The sequence below is a fragment of the Scyliorhinus torazame genome, chromosome 7, assembly GCF_047496885.1.
Source record: "Scyliorhinus torazame isolate Kashiwa2021f chromosome 7, sScyTor2.1, whole genome shotgun sequence".
Taxonomy (NCBI): domain Eukaryota; kingdom Metazoa; phylum Chordata; class Chondrichthyes; order Carcharhiniformes; family Scyliorhinidae; genus Scyliorhinus; species Scyliorhinus torazame.
The window spans coordinates 317,981,593-317,995,597 of NC_092713.1; the positions used below are offsets into that span (position 1 = coordinate 317,981,593).

Here is a 14,005-nt window from a genome sequence, read left to right on the forward strand (position 1 = left end):
GCTTCGTATTATTCAGTCAATTTTGATTCCACGTTACTACTTTACATTCTATTCCATGAGCTATAACTTTTCTCACAAGTCTATTGTTTGGAGCTGTATCAAATGCCTTCTGAAAGTCAATGTACACCACATCAACCACATTACCCTCATCAACCCTCTCTGTTACCTCATCCAAAAGCTGCAGCAAGTTAATTAAACACAATGTACACTTCGGAAATCCACGCTGGCTTTTCCTAATTAAGCCACAATTTTCCATGTGAATACTGATTCGACCCCGAAAAATTGTTTCGAGACATTTCCCCACCACTGATCTGAACCTGATTGGTCTGTTTTTGCTGGGACTATACTTGCAACCTTTTTTGGACAATTCTCCAGTCCACTGGAACTTCCCCAGAGTCTAGAGAAGACGGGATAATTATGACCAGCGCCCCCAATTTCCATTCTCAATTCCTTCCACGTCCGATCTGCATCTCATCCGGTCCTGGACTGAGGTGAGGAAAGACTTCCTCCCTACGGTGGCTGTGAATTTTTGGAATTCTCTACCCCAGCGAGCAGTACCTATTCCATTTTCAAAAAGTATTTGCACAGGGCTGAACCCAACATTTCTATTGCCCACCCCTGTGTCAATGAATTTGTCGGCCAGAGTGTGTGTGCATAGACACGATTTAAGAAGCTCAAAACCACCGAGGACAAAACAGCCCACTTGACTGACACCCCATCCACCACCCTTAACATTCACTCCCGCCACCACTGATACAGTGTCAGCCGTGTGTGGCATCTACAAGGCACACTGCGGCATGGCTCCTTCAATAGCACCTTCCAAACCCATGACCTCCACCAGGTAGAAGGACAAGGACACAAAACACATGGAAAATCCTCCTCCAGGTCACATGCCATCCTCACTCGAAAATATATCACCGTTTCTTCACTGTTACTGGGTCAAAATCCTGGAATTCCATCGCTAACAGCACTCTGGATTTACCTGCACCACCTGGTCTGAAGCAGCTCACGAAGGCAGCACGCCACCTCCTTCTGGAACGCAATTATAGCTGGCATGGTGGCCCAGTGGTTAGCACTGCTGCCTCACAGCGCCAGGGTCCCAGGTTCAGTTCCGGCCTCGGGCCACTGTCTGTGCGGAGTCTGCACATCCTCCCAGTGTGTGCGTGGGTTTTCTCCGGGTGCTCCGGTTTCTACCCACAGTCCAAAGATGTGCAGGTTAGGTGGATTGGCGATGAAAATTGCCCCTTAGTGTCCAAAACGTTTGGTGGGGTTACGGGGACGAGTTGGAGGGCGTGGGCCTAGATGGGGTGCTCTTCCCAAGGGCTGGTGCAGACTTGATGGGCTGATTGGCCTTATTCTGCACTGCAGGGATTCCATGGTTCTATGATTCTACAAACCAAGAAAGAATTTTATATGTGTGTGTGTGTATGCGCACGTGGTGAAGGGGAAGACGGGTTTGATGGCAATGCAGTCAATGGGATTTTGGGATTGTCAATGGAAAGCAGTACGCAAGGTTAAAGATTGAAGAGCAGGCACTAAATCAGTGCGTTGGCAATTGTCCAACCATTAAGAGGAGAGACAAATCTGTTCAAACCTGACTTCCTTGTAGCATTAGTGACTAGGCAATCATCTCAAAAAGATAACAGAAAACTTGACTCACTTGTCTTACCACCAAGTAATGTAGCTTATGTGAAGGGACTTGCATCTTCACATGAAGCCGTTTGAAGAGATTGGTGCAGCTGCCAGTTCGCACTCTCCTGTAACAGTGCCAGTGACGAGGAGCAATCTGCAGCCGAGTTTCCAAGGTCCTTCCCTGAATTGATCTAAATTCCACTCATCGTCCTTTGACAGTCATGGGTGAGCTGATAAAATCGCTTCGCGGCCTTTCAGCTAAGATCAAGTGCAGTGTCCGTTCTTATCGTTCCATATCGTACCTGGAGACCATCTATTGAATTGTTTTTTGGAGCGGGGAGATGGAGTGGGAGCTTGCTCAGCCCACTCTGAGCATCATCCTGCTGTTGTGGTGTCTCTGGGGAAAATAAATAACTCTGGATGCTACTTTCCAAATTTGATTTCTTTGTCAAACTGTTGGCTCGCATTTGGAAATTATTTACAATTCCAAATTTGCCTCAGCAGTTTGCTTTTATGTAGTCGTAGAAGAAAATGTTGATGAGATCCATTTGAGTGCTGTTTCTTTCGAAGGTTATTTATATTCCTAACACTTGATTTCAACATAAAATCAAATTAAATTGATTGATTGCAGAGATGAGGGCCGGGATTCTCTCCTACCCAGTGGGGTGGGGGGTCCCGGCGGGATGGAGTGGCGGGAACCACTCCGGCGTCGGCCCGCCCCAAAGGTGCGGATTTCTCCGCACCCTGAGAGGCTAGGCCCACGCCAGAGTGGTTGGCGCTCCGCCGGCTGGCGGGAAAGGCCTTTGGCGCCACGCCAGCCGGGGCCAAAGGGAATCCGCCGGTCGGCGGAAGTCCGCGCATGCGCGGGAGCATCAGCAGCTGCTAACGTCAGCCCCGCGCATGCGCGGGGGGGGGTGGTCGCTTCCGCGTCGGCCATTGCGGAGGCTATGGCCGAGGCGGAAGGAAAAGAGTGCTTCCACGGCACAGGCCCGCCCGTAGATCGGTGGGCCCCGATCGCAGGCCAGGCCACTGTGGGGACATCCCCCGGGGCCATATAGCCCCGTGCTCCCCCCAGGACCCTGGAGCCCGCCCGTGCTGCCAGTCCCATCGGTAAGGTAGGTGGTTTGATTCACGCCGGCGGAACTGGAATGATAGCAGCGGGACTTGGGCCCATCGCGGGCCGGAGAATCGACGGGGGGGGGGGCCCGCCGACCGGCGCGATTCCCATCCCCGCTAAATTTTCGGTGCTGGCGAATTTGGCGGCCGGCGGGGGCGGGATTCACGCCGCCCCCCGGCGATTCTCCTACCCATGCGGGGGGTTGGAGAATCCCGCCCGAGGAGTTTGTCGTATGAAGAGAGATTGAGTAATTTAGGCCGATACTCACTAGAGTTCAGAAGGATGAGAGGAGATCTAATTGAGATGCATTAGATGATAAAAGGTCCGGATAAAATAGACTTGGAGCGGATGCTTCCTCTTGTGGGACATTCTGGAACGAGAGGTCACAGTCTCAGGATAAGAGGTAGAAAATTTAAAACAGGGATGAGGAGAAACGACTTCTCCCAAAGGGTTGTGAATCTGTGGAATTCCCTACCCCAGAGCGCGGTGCATGCTGGGACAGTGAGTAAATACAAGGAGGAGTTGATTTTTAATTGGTAATGGATTGAAGGGTTATGGAGAACGGGCAGGACGGTGGAGTTGAGGCCAGGATGAGATCAGCTAAGATCGTACTGAACGCTGGAGCAGGCTCGAGAGGCTAAATTGCTGACTCCTGCTCCTAGTTCTTATGTTCTAAGAAATTACCAATTTCTCCAATTCCACCTTCCAGCTCCTGGTCTGTAGCCCTGTCGGGAACAGCACCTCAAGCTCAAATCTGGTGTTCTTGATTAATAAGAGGATTTCTTGATTAATAAGGGAACACAACTTATGGGGAGAAGGCAGGAGAATGAGGATCAGGAACATATCAGCCATGATTGAATGGCGAAGCAGACTCAATGGGCTGAATGGTCTAATTCATAGACTGATAGACAAGTTACAGCACAGGAGGAGGCCGAGACTTGTGCTGATGTGGATGTGCTGAGAAGGTCCTCCTGCGAACCTGAAAAATAGGCACTTGTTGCCCGAAAAACGCCCGCAAACGATACTAATCATCCCCACAGCACTAGCAAAACGAACAAAAAAGTAAGGATGCCAAATATCAGCCGGTCCAGAGGACGCCGGAGACCCAGGAATGGAAAAAACCTGGGCACCAGCAAACAACCGAGTCGACCGGCGCACGAAGCGGTGAAACTCAGACTCTGCCAGAGCGAGAGGAACCGAACCACCACACAGGAAGCACCCCCACCCCCCCAGCCCCCTCACCCCTCACTCACCCCCACCCGCCCCCCACCCCCCCCAGCCCCCTCACCCCCCTCCCCCCCACCCGCCTCCCCAGCCCCCATCCCCACCACACCCAGCAGCCCCTCCTCACCTCCCACCTGCCTCCCCACCCCCACCACCCCCCTCAACCCCTCCTCACCCCCCAGTCGCCTCCCCACCACCCCCAGCCCCCTTACCCCCCATTCACCCCCTCCTCACCTCCACCCGCCTCCCCACCACCCCCAGCCCCCTCACCCACCATTCACCCCCCCTCACCTCCACCCGCCTCCCCAGCCCCCACCCACTTCACCCCCTCACCCCCTCCTCACCCCCCAACCGCCTTCCAACCCCCCAGCCCCTTCCCCCCCCACCACCCATTCACTCCCTCCTCACCCCCCAGCCGTCTCCCCATCCCTCCATCCCCTTCACCCCCCACCACCCCCTCACCCCCTCCTCACCCCCACCCGCCTCCCCACCCCCCAAGCCCCTTCACTCCCCTACCACCCCCTCACCCCTCCTCACCCCCACCTGCCTCCCCACCCACCAGCCCCCTCACCCCCAACTCACCTCCCCTCACCCACATGCGCCTCCCCACCCCCCACCCCCCTCACCCCCTCCTCACTCCTAGCCGCCTCCCCACCATCCCCAGCCCCCTCACCCCTCACTCACCCCCTCACCCCCACACGCCTCCAACCCCCCCACCCCCTTCACCCCCCACCACCCCCCTCACCCCCTCCTCACCCCCCCACATGCTCCCAACCCCCCCAGCCCCCTCACTCCCACTCACCCCCCTCACCACCACCCACCTCAACACCCCCCCACCCCCCTCATCCCCCATTCACCCCCCTCATCCCCACCCGCCACCACACCCCCCACTCACCCCCCTCACCCCCTCAGCCCCACATGCTCCCCACCCCCCCAGCACCCTCACCCCCCTCTCACCCCCCTCACCGCCACCCACCTCCCCAACCCCCACCGCCTCACCCCCCACTCACCCCCCTCACCCCCAACCGCCTCCACACCCCCCTCATCCCCACCCGCCTCCCCACCTCCCTTACCACCCCCCTCACCCCCCACCCGCCTCCCCAACCCCCTCATCCCCCAACCCCCTCCCCCTCACCCCCCACCCGCCTCCCCACCCCCCCAGCCCCCTCATCCCCCACTCCCCCTCACATCCGACCCACCTCCTCATCCCCCCACCCCTCTCACCCACCCCTCACCCCCCACACCCCCTCACAACCCCCTTCCCACCCCCCTCCCCCCCACCCCCCACATCCCCCACCCCCCACGCACCTCACCAACCCCCCTCCCCACCCCCTACATCCCATCCCCACCACCCCACCCCCAACCCCCACACCCTACACAACGTCCCCCCGCCCATCCCATCCTCCTCACCCCTCCTCAACCCCCACCTTCCCCACCCTCACCCTCCTCACCCCGCACCCCCCACCCCCCTCACCCCCCACCCCCTCCCCACCCCCCAGCCCCCTCACCCACCTCCACTCCGCTCCCCCCCCCACTCCCAACACCAGGGGATGGGTGCAGAGCTGAAGGAACACTGAGAAGAAACAACATTGGTCACCAAGCTGCTGTGGCTGAAGTTGTGGTGAACATGCAGGTGGCCCAAAGCGACTGGAGGCCCAGGAGGCAACGGGGAAAGATCTGGAGAAAGCTGCTGTGGACCAGAGCGACCGAATCGTCGCCCTGGAATAGGAGGTGGCAAGGCTGGCCCCAACACAAGGCAACCTGAGAGGAAAGGTGAGCAGGAGAACCGCTCGAGACGGCAGGACCTATTGACCGTGGGCCTACGGGAGGGGATCGAAGGTAGGAACCCCACAGACTATGTGGGCCAAATGCTGAATAACCTGGTGGGAAGGGACAGCTTCCCTAACCCACGTCAGGGGCTGGTTTAGCATAGGGCTAAATCACTGGCTTTGAAAGCAGACAAAGGCAGGCCAGCAGCACAGTTCAATTCCCGTACTAGCCTCCCCGAACAGGTGCCGGAATGTGGAGACTAGGGGCTTTTCACAGTAACTTCATTTGATGCCTACTTGTGACAATAAGCAATTTTCATTTCATTTCATAAATGAGGATCCCCGGTCGCTGTGGACGTAGGCGGTGAAACCGAACAGAGCGAAGATGGTGTTGAGGGCTTTGATGACGATGGCAGACATAATATCGGGGCATGGGATGGCGAAGGGGAATCTGGAATATTCGTCGACCATATTGAGAAAATACATGTTGCGGTCAGTGGAGGGAAGGGGCCCTTTGAAGTCCACGCTGAGACGTTCAAAGGGGCAGGAGGCCTTCACCAGGCGCGCACGGTCTGGCTGGTAGAAGTGCGGTTTACACTACGCGCAGACCTGGCAGTCTCTGGTGACAGCCTTGACTTCCTCGATGGAGTAGGGCAGATTGCGGGCCTTAATGAAGTGATAAAAGCGGGTGACCCCTGGGTGACAGAGACCATCGTGCAGGGTCCGGAGTCGGTCCACTTGTGCGCTGTCACATGCACCTGTGGACAGGGCATCGGGGGGCTCGTTGAGCTTACTGGGGCGATACAAAATCCCGTAATTGTAGGTGGAGAGCTCGAACCTCCGCCTCAAGATCTTATCATTTTTGATCTTACCCCGCTGGTGTTGTTAAACATGAAGGCAACCGACCGTTGGTCTGTGAGGAGAGTGAATCTCCTGCAGGCCGGGTATTGCCTCCAGTGCCGCACAGCTTCAACGATAGCTTGGGCCTCCTTTTCGATGGAGGAGTGCAGAATTTCAGAGGCATGAGGGTGCGGGAAAAGAATGCCACGGGCCTGCCTGCCTGGTTGAATGTGGCAGCCAGAGCAATGTCTGATGCATCGCTCTCGACTTGGAAGGGGAGCGTGTCGTCGACCGCGTGCATCGCAACCTTGGCGATGTCGGCGTTGATACGGTTGAAGGCCTGGTGAGCCTCGGCCGTCAGTGGGAAACCAGTGGAGTGGATGAGTGGGCGCGCCTTGTCCGCATAGTTTAGGACCCATTGGGCGTAGTACGAAAAGAACCCCAGGCATCGTTTGAGGGTCTTGGGGCAGTGGGGAAGGGGGAAACCCATGAGGGGGCGCATGCGATCGGGGTCGGGTCCTTGAACTCCGTTCTGAACCACGTAGCTGAGGATGGCTAATCGGTTCGTGCTGAACACGCACTTCTCCTTGTTGTAAGTTAGGTTGAGGAGTGTGGCGGTGTGGAGAAACTTGGAAAGGTTAGTGTCGTGGTCCTGCTGGTTGTGGCCGCAGATGGTGACGTTATCCAGGTACGGGAAAGTGGCCCGCAGTCCGTACCGGTCAACCATTCGGTCCAACTCCCGTTGGAAGACCGAGATCCCGTTAGTGACGTCGAAGGGAACCCTAAGGAAATGATAAATCAGCTGTCCGCTTCAAACGCGGTGTACTGGCGGTCCGCCTTGCGAATGGGAAGCTGGTGGTAGGCAGATTTCAGGTCCACAGTCGAGAAGACCCGGTGTTGCGCAATCTGATTGACCACATCAGATATGTGTGGGAGGGGGTACGCGTTGTAAGGTTTTCGGGCAATTCGGCCCTTTTTGGAAACCCCAAGAATAAAACCCAGAGACTGTAAACTGGACACTTTTCAGCCAAGGGAACGTAACCAAATTTCCTAGCAGGCTTGGTCCGCTGAGCCGAGTAGGGGCATAGGTATTTACAAACCCCCCCCCAGGAGCTACAAGGAAGAAGGAGCCAGACAACTAGATAAGATTAAACACAGAGACAAAGGGGCATGGTAATGCTGTAAGGGGCCTGCCTGCAAGCAGGACAATGGGATGGTCATAGCCCCATGCAGATGTAAATGACTTGGCCTCCACCAGAGCAGAATCCAATCAACACCCCATCAACATAGCAGCGATCTCCGGAGCAGATGGAAGACTTTGAAAATCCTCACAAGGGAGCTCAACCTCATTATCTCAAAAAGCAGACTGGAGGCGGACCTAGGGGAGGTACTCCCATCTGGACAGGTCTGACCGGCTCAAAGGGGGCAGGACCAGCGGGAACTTTAAACCTTATGGATTCAATGCAAAAGGGGCTGGCCGAACACAGGAAAAAGCCAGGTAAAACGGATATAAAAGGGGTTGTGTTTCGATTGAGGGTCTCTTGGCTTGACCTCTCCACCTTTGACTTGACCTCTCGCAGCCTGTGACCGTAAGTACCCTGCAGCAGCTTGCAAAACTCCCTTGACTTTGATAGTGGTTGAGGCTTTGGGGCAGGGGCTTGATTTGTGTTTTGTGCCATTGCTAACCTTGTGTAACAATAAGATTTTACGTTGTGTCCGTTATAGTACTTCCTGAATAGACTTAGTTTGTGTTAGAGTTTAAGATTTTATTATAACTTCTTCTGTTTGATGATTTTGACCTGGATTTTGCAATAAACCTCGATTTGCTGATAATTGGAGTCGTTTCAATTCTTCAATCTCTCACCAGCGATCTCTGACCAAGTCATTGTTAAAATATTCCTCACCTTAATTCCGGGGTCGAGAATCTAGGGTCATCTTGAGCGATTCACTCAGGACAGGCTGCTGGTTAGGTAATAAACAGCAGTGTCCTATTCTCTCTCTTGGGAAAGCTACTCCAGCGAAGTAGGAACCGGGTGGGTGTTGCACCACCGGCAAGAGAGAGAATCACCTGGGCATTGGTGGGGTTCTGGATATCTTTGTGATATAAGCCACAGGCTTCCGGTTAGGGATAAACGGCAGGCTTGATTCAGTGCTCTCTTCCGTGGAGGTGTCCCAGTGCGGCATCTCCGGGCCTCTGAAGTTTCAGTGCCAGCTGGAGAGAGACACACACAGATACTCAAACCCCAGATATCGGCCCAGTAGTGGAGTAGCAGAGATGGAACCCTCTACAGCATCCAGCTGCGTGTACCGATTGATGGTCTGACTGTAGTCAACGACCATCCTGTTTTTCTCCCCCATTTTCACCACGACCACTTGGGCTCTCCAGGGGCTGTTGCTGGCCTCGATGATACCTTCCCGCAGCAGCCGCTGGACCTCAGACCTGATGAAGGTCCTGTCCTGGGCGCTGTACCGTCTGCTCCTGGTGGCGACGGGTTTGCAATCCGTGGTGAGGTTTGCAAACAGAGAAGGCGGGTCGACCTTAAGGGTCGTGAGGCCGCACACAGTAAGGGGTGGTAGGGGCCCGCCAAATTTCAGGGTTAGGCTCTGGAGATTGCACTGAAAGTCCAGGCCGAGTAACAAGGCAGCGCAGAGGTTGGGGAGGACGGAGAGCCGGAAGCCGCTGAACTCTACGCCCTGGACGGTGAGGGTGGTGATGCAGTACCCCCGGATCGCCACGGAGTGGGATCCGGAGGCCAGGGAGATTCTTTGGTTCGTGGGGTGTACCGTGAGGGAGCTGCACCTTACCGTATCGGGGTGGATGAAGCTCTCAGTGCTCCCGGAGTCCAGAAGGCAGGATATCTCATGCCCGTCGACCTTCACCTTTGTCGACACAGTCGCGAGGTTGTGCAGTCGGGACTGGTCGATCGTGACCGAGGTGAGACGCGGCTGGTCATCGGTGGTTGCAGGCAATGTGTGGCCCAATGAGGTGCCCGACGGGCAGGGGTCCTGAGGCAGGGAAGATGGTGGCGCCCACGGGCCGCACGTGTCCTGAGGCAGGCAAGATGGTGGCGCCCATTGGTTGTGAGGGGAGCAAGTTGGCGGCGACCACAGGTCATACGTGGTCTGATGCGAGGAAGATGGCGGCGCCCACTGGCCGCACACGGCGGGTGCATGGACAATAGCGCCAATTGAGTGGGCCTGGCACACTGCAGCAAAATGTCCTTTCTTGCTGCAGGCATTGCAGAGCGCCGGGCAGCGCTGCCGGGGGTGTTTTGTCTGTCCGCAGAAGTAGCACTTGGGTCCTCTGGGGTTGGTTGGCTGCCGCGCGGCACAGGCGTGGGGTTGGCTGGGAGCGGTCGCTGATGGTGTCCACAATGGGGTGGCCGCTGGCAGGGTCCTCGATCCCCAGGAGGGGTGGGCCGTGCAGTCGGGGGCATACGCATGTACGGTGCGTGAGGCGACTGTGAGCGAGAGCGCTAGTTTCTTGGTCGCCGCGAGGTCAAGCGTAGCCCCTTCTAAGAGGCGCTGGCGGATGTAGTCAGACCCTATGCCCGTAACGAATGCGTCTCTCATTAGCAGGTTCGAATGTTCAGCGGCCGAAACGGCCTGGCAGTCAGTCTCTCGTGCGAGCAGGGCAATCCAGAAAACGTCCACAGACTCACCGGGAAGTTGGTGCCGCGTGGACAGGAGGTGCCTGGCGTAGATCTTGTTGGTCTGCTGAGCGTAGTTCTCCTTCAGTACGCCATGGTCTCTCCGTAGGTAGGCGCATCCTGGTTGAGGGGAAAGACATCGGAGCTCAGCCGCGTGTACAGAATCTGGAGCTTCTGTGCTTCTGGGATTGGGTCTGTCGCAGATCCAATGTATGCTTCAAAGCAAGTTAGCCAATGTGCAAAGTCCTTTTTGGCGTTGTCTGCTTGAGGATGCAGCTGCAGGCGATCAGGCTGGATGCGGAGATCCATCTTTGTAAAATCTCTGTGCAATAAATTGATGCGCTATCAATTACGATGAGATGAGAGTAGAGAGTAATCGAGGCTTTATTACACAGAGATGTGGGGCCTCCTACAGCTGCTGCCGAAATGGCTGCAGTTCGGAGAGCACACACATTTATACTCCGCCTACTGGGCAGAGTCAGCAGGCAGGGATCTACCCCCGTACCTGTAGGACAGGGGCCTTCCCGTAATATCCTCGTATGCAGTGCAGTGTATACAATATAATACAACACTGGTGACTACCACAATCTTCACCTACAAATCTTGGTTTTCCCTCTTCTAATGTGGATATTTTGTAAGGACAACATTTTAAAGCTTTGTTTAATCGTTGTTGATTGAGTCAACTCTAAATGGTCTGTTCTTCTTGATGATACATGTGATTCAGGAGCGCCAATCTGTGTTCTCTGGCATTCTTATAATGATCCCATCTTTCTCTGTTTTGTTTAGTTCGACTATCAATGTGTCTTGTTTGTGATCGCTGCATTTCTATCATCGATCTTCAATTTACCTGAAAGTGCAATTTTGTAACTTATAATAATAAGCTTTATTTGTGTCACAAGTTGTCTTACATTAACAATGCAGTGAAGTTACTGTGAAAATCCCCTAGTCGCCACATTCCGACACCTGTTCGGGTACACTGAGTTCTTCTTTTGCTAATCCTGACTTATTCAACCTGTTTTAACCTGCATTCCCTATTCCTAAGTGAATTTTTTATGGCTTGCTTGTCTGGTTCAGAGACACCTTAATAAAGAGACACTAGCTCCGTGTGCTGCTTAACACTTTTTGAATTTGGATGTGATGTCAGCTACATCACAATTCAAACCAGCTAATTCTGTGGACATTTGGACGATATTCCTTTAGTCTTCCTTCTTCTGTAATGCATCAGGTGCGTGTTGCTGTCGCTGCTTTTGTGCCCTTTCCAAAGCTCTACCCACGAAGATGAGTTGTGATGGAATTGCACCAGGGAGTCATACTGCCTTCGCTTTTTTATTAAATTGATTATTCAGCAAATCCCAAAGCTACTCGTTATAATCACAACCTTCTCTGGCCCCATTTTGGTGAATTTTAAAATTCTTTTTTTGTTTCAGTCTCCCTTGTTTTCTAACAATCCGGCCCACACTCTGGTCACTTGCCTTCCCCGACTTAACTAACACGGTACTGGTCCTCTCGATGTCCCACTCACAGAGCTGACAGGATACGCACAGCAATCACAGCACAAGGAATCCACCTGCCAACCAGCACTTGATTTGAATATTATCTAAACAATGGGTGGGATTCTCTGGCCCCCGCTGGGTCGGAGAATCGCTGGGGGGGGGAGGCGTTAATCCCGCCCCACCGCCGGCTGCCGAATTCTCCAGTGCCGTGATTTTGGCGGGGGCGGGAATCACGCCACGACAGTCGGCAGCCGCTGGCAGGGCCCCCCCCCCCCCGGCGATTCTCCGCCCCGCGATGGGCCGAGCGGCCGCCCGTTTTCGGCCAACCCGCCGGTGTAAATTACACAAGGTTCTTACCGACGGGACCTGGCTCTGTGGGCCGCCTGCAGAGTCTGCGGGGGGGACGGGACGTGGGGGGATCTGGCCCCGGGGGGGCCCCCATGGTGACCTGGCCCGTGATCGGGGCACACCATCCGCGGGCGGGCCTGTGCCGTGGGGGCAATCTTTCCCTCCGCGCTGGCCGCTGTGAAACTCCGCGATGGCCGGCGCGGAGACGAAACCCCCTGCGCATGCGCTGGGATCACGCCAGTGGTTCTGCGCATGCGCCGGAACATGCTGGCACTCCCATGCACACGCCAACTCACGCCGGCCGGTGGAGGCCCTTTGGTGCCGGTTGGCGTGGCGCCAAATACTCCGGCGCCGGACTAGCCCCCGAAGGTCCGGACGATTCCGCACCTTCGGGACAGCCCGACGCCGGAGTGGTTCACGCCACTCCTTTGCGCCGGTACGGTCCACCCCACCGGTTAGCGGAGAATCCTGCCCAATGTCTTCAAAGCTTTTCTTCACAATCACCCATTGCATTTTCAGCACTTTCCGACGTTGAGACTTCAATGTGGTCTGAACAAAATGTCAAGGGTCTTCTTATGCCATGTGACACAATCTGAGGCTCTTCAACATGTCATACTGGTACTTATCCTTGCTGCCAACCTGTTATGACACCACTGCCACCATGCTATGTTACTATAATGATATAATATCTAATCATTCGTAAGGAATTGGGTGAACATTTGTGTGTTCATTTATTAAGGCTAGGCACATGAGAACACAGGTATAAAGTTTTGTGAAGATCAGAGCTGTGTGTGCTGTGCTCTTCTCAAAGGAAAGGTGAAACTGAGACTAGATCACAGGACACAATTCTCTTCTAGTGATGTCATGCTACTCTCTCTTAAAGGCATATTACAACATGCTGCTCAGAATTGGTCACCATGTGGGGTAATCTCAAACTAATTTGACGAGCAGGAAGCCCATGGTTGGGCCATTGGATGTCGGGCTGATCAATATTGACACTAATGGAGGATAAAATCTGACAGAGTGCAAAATAAACACTCTCCCCAAACCCACAGGGTCCTCACTGGTGGGACAAGTGATCATTACCCCCAACAGATGGGGTGTCAATCCAGCTGTGCCCATGGGCGTATGTAATATTTAACGGTTTAACACTCTCCCCATAATTCAGCCGGAGCCTAAACAGTCTATGCTGAAGGTTTGGTACAACTTTCTTGTTTTTGCAATCATGCCTCTGTTTATAAAGCCAAGGATCCCCAATGTTTTTCTGACAGGCTTCTCAATTTGTTCTGTCACTTTCAAAGATTTGTGTACGGACCACCCATGCCTGCCTGTCTTTCCGATGAGACATTAAACTGACGCTTTGGCTGACTGCAATTATAAAGGATCTTTCACCCTCTCAGACTGTTGTGTTTTACAGCTGGGGAAGTGCTTTTGAAGTGTGGTCACTGTTGTAATGCAGGAAATGTGGCAGGCAGTTTGTGCACAGCAAGCTTCCAAAAACTGCATTTTGCTAATGAATCAATACACCGGTTTAACTATATTGGCTGAGAGATGAGCGTTGAGTCAGACACTGGAAATGCCCAGCTCTGTTTGAAACAGGCCAACAGTCGCGGTTGAATCTAAACTATCGGCTGCAAGACCCGGGAAACACTGGATGACAAGAATGACCGCACCATCCAAGACCTCACCGACTAGCAGTAGAAAGCCCTCCGTGCCCAGCAAAACAACATCAGCAAGGCAAAGAGGAGACAACTCATCAAATAGCAAAGGCGGAGGTACAAGGAAGAACTAGGGAAACCAAGAACCAACGGTGGCTTCTTCAATGCCACCAAGGCAATATATGGACCCAACACCCTAGGCCACCAACTGGTGCGATGAAGGAAGGGATCTCTTTTGAGAGACAGAGAAAACATTGGCCTCCGATGGTGATAG

At 54.4% G+C, this 14,005-nt stretch overlaps 1 pseudogene; it reads left to right on the forward strand.

Moving 5' to 3' along the window:
* The first annotated feature begins 1,870 nt into the window (after positions 1 to 1,870).
* Positions 1,871 to 2,034, forward strand: LOC140427553 (U2 spliceosomal RNA; annotated as a pseudogene).
* Positions 2,035 to 14,005: the final 11,971 nt, after the last annotated feature.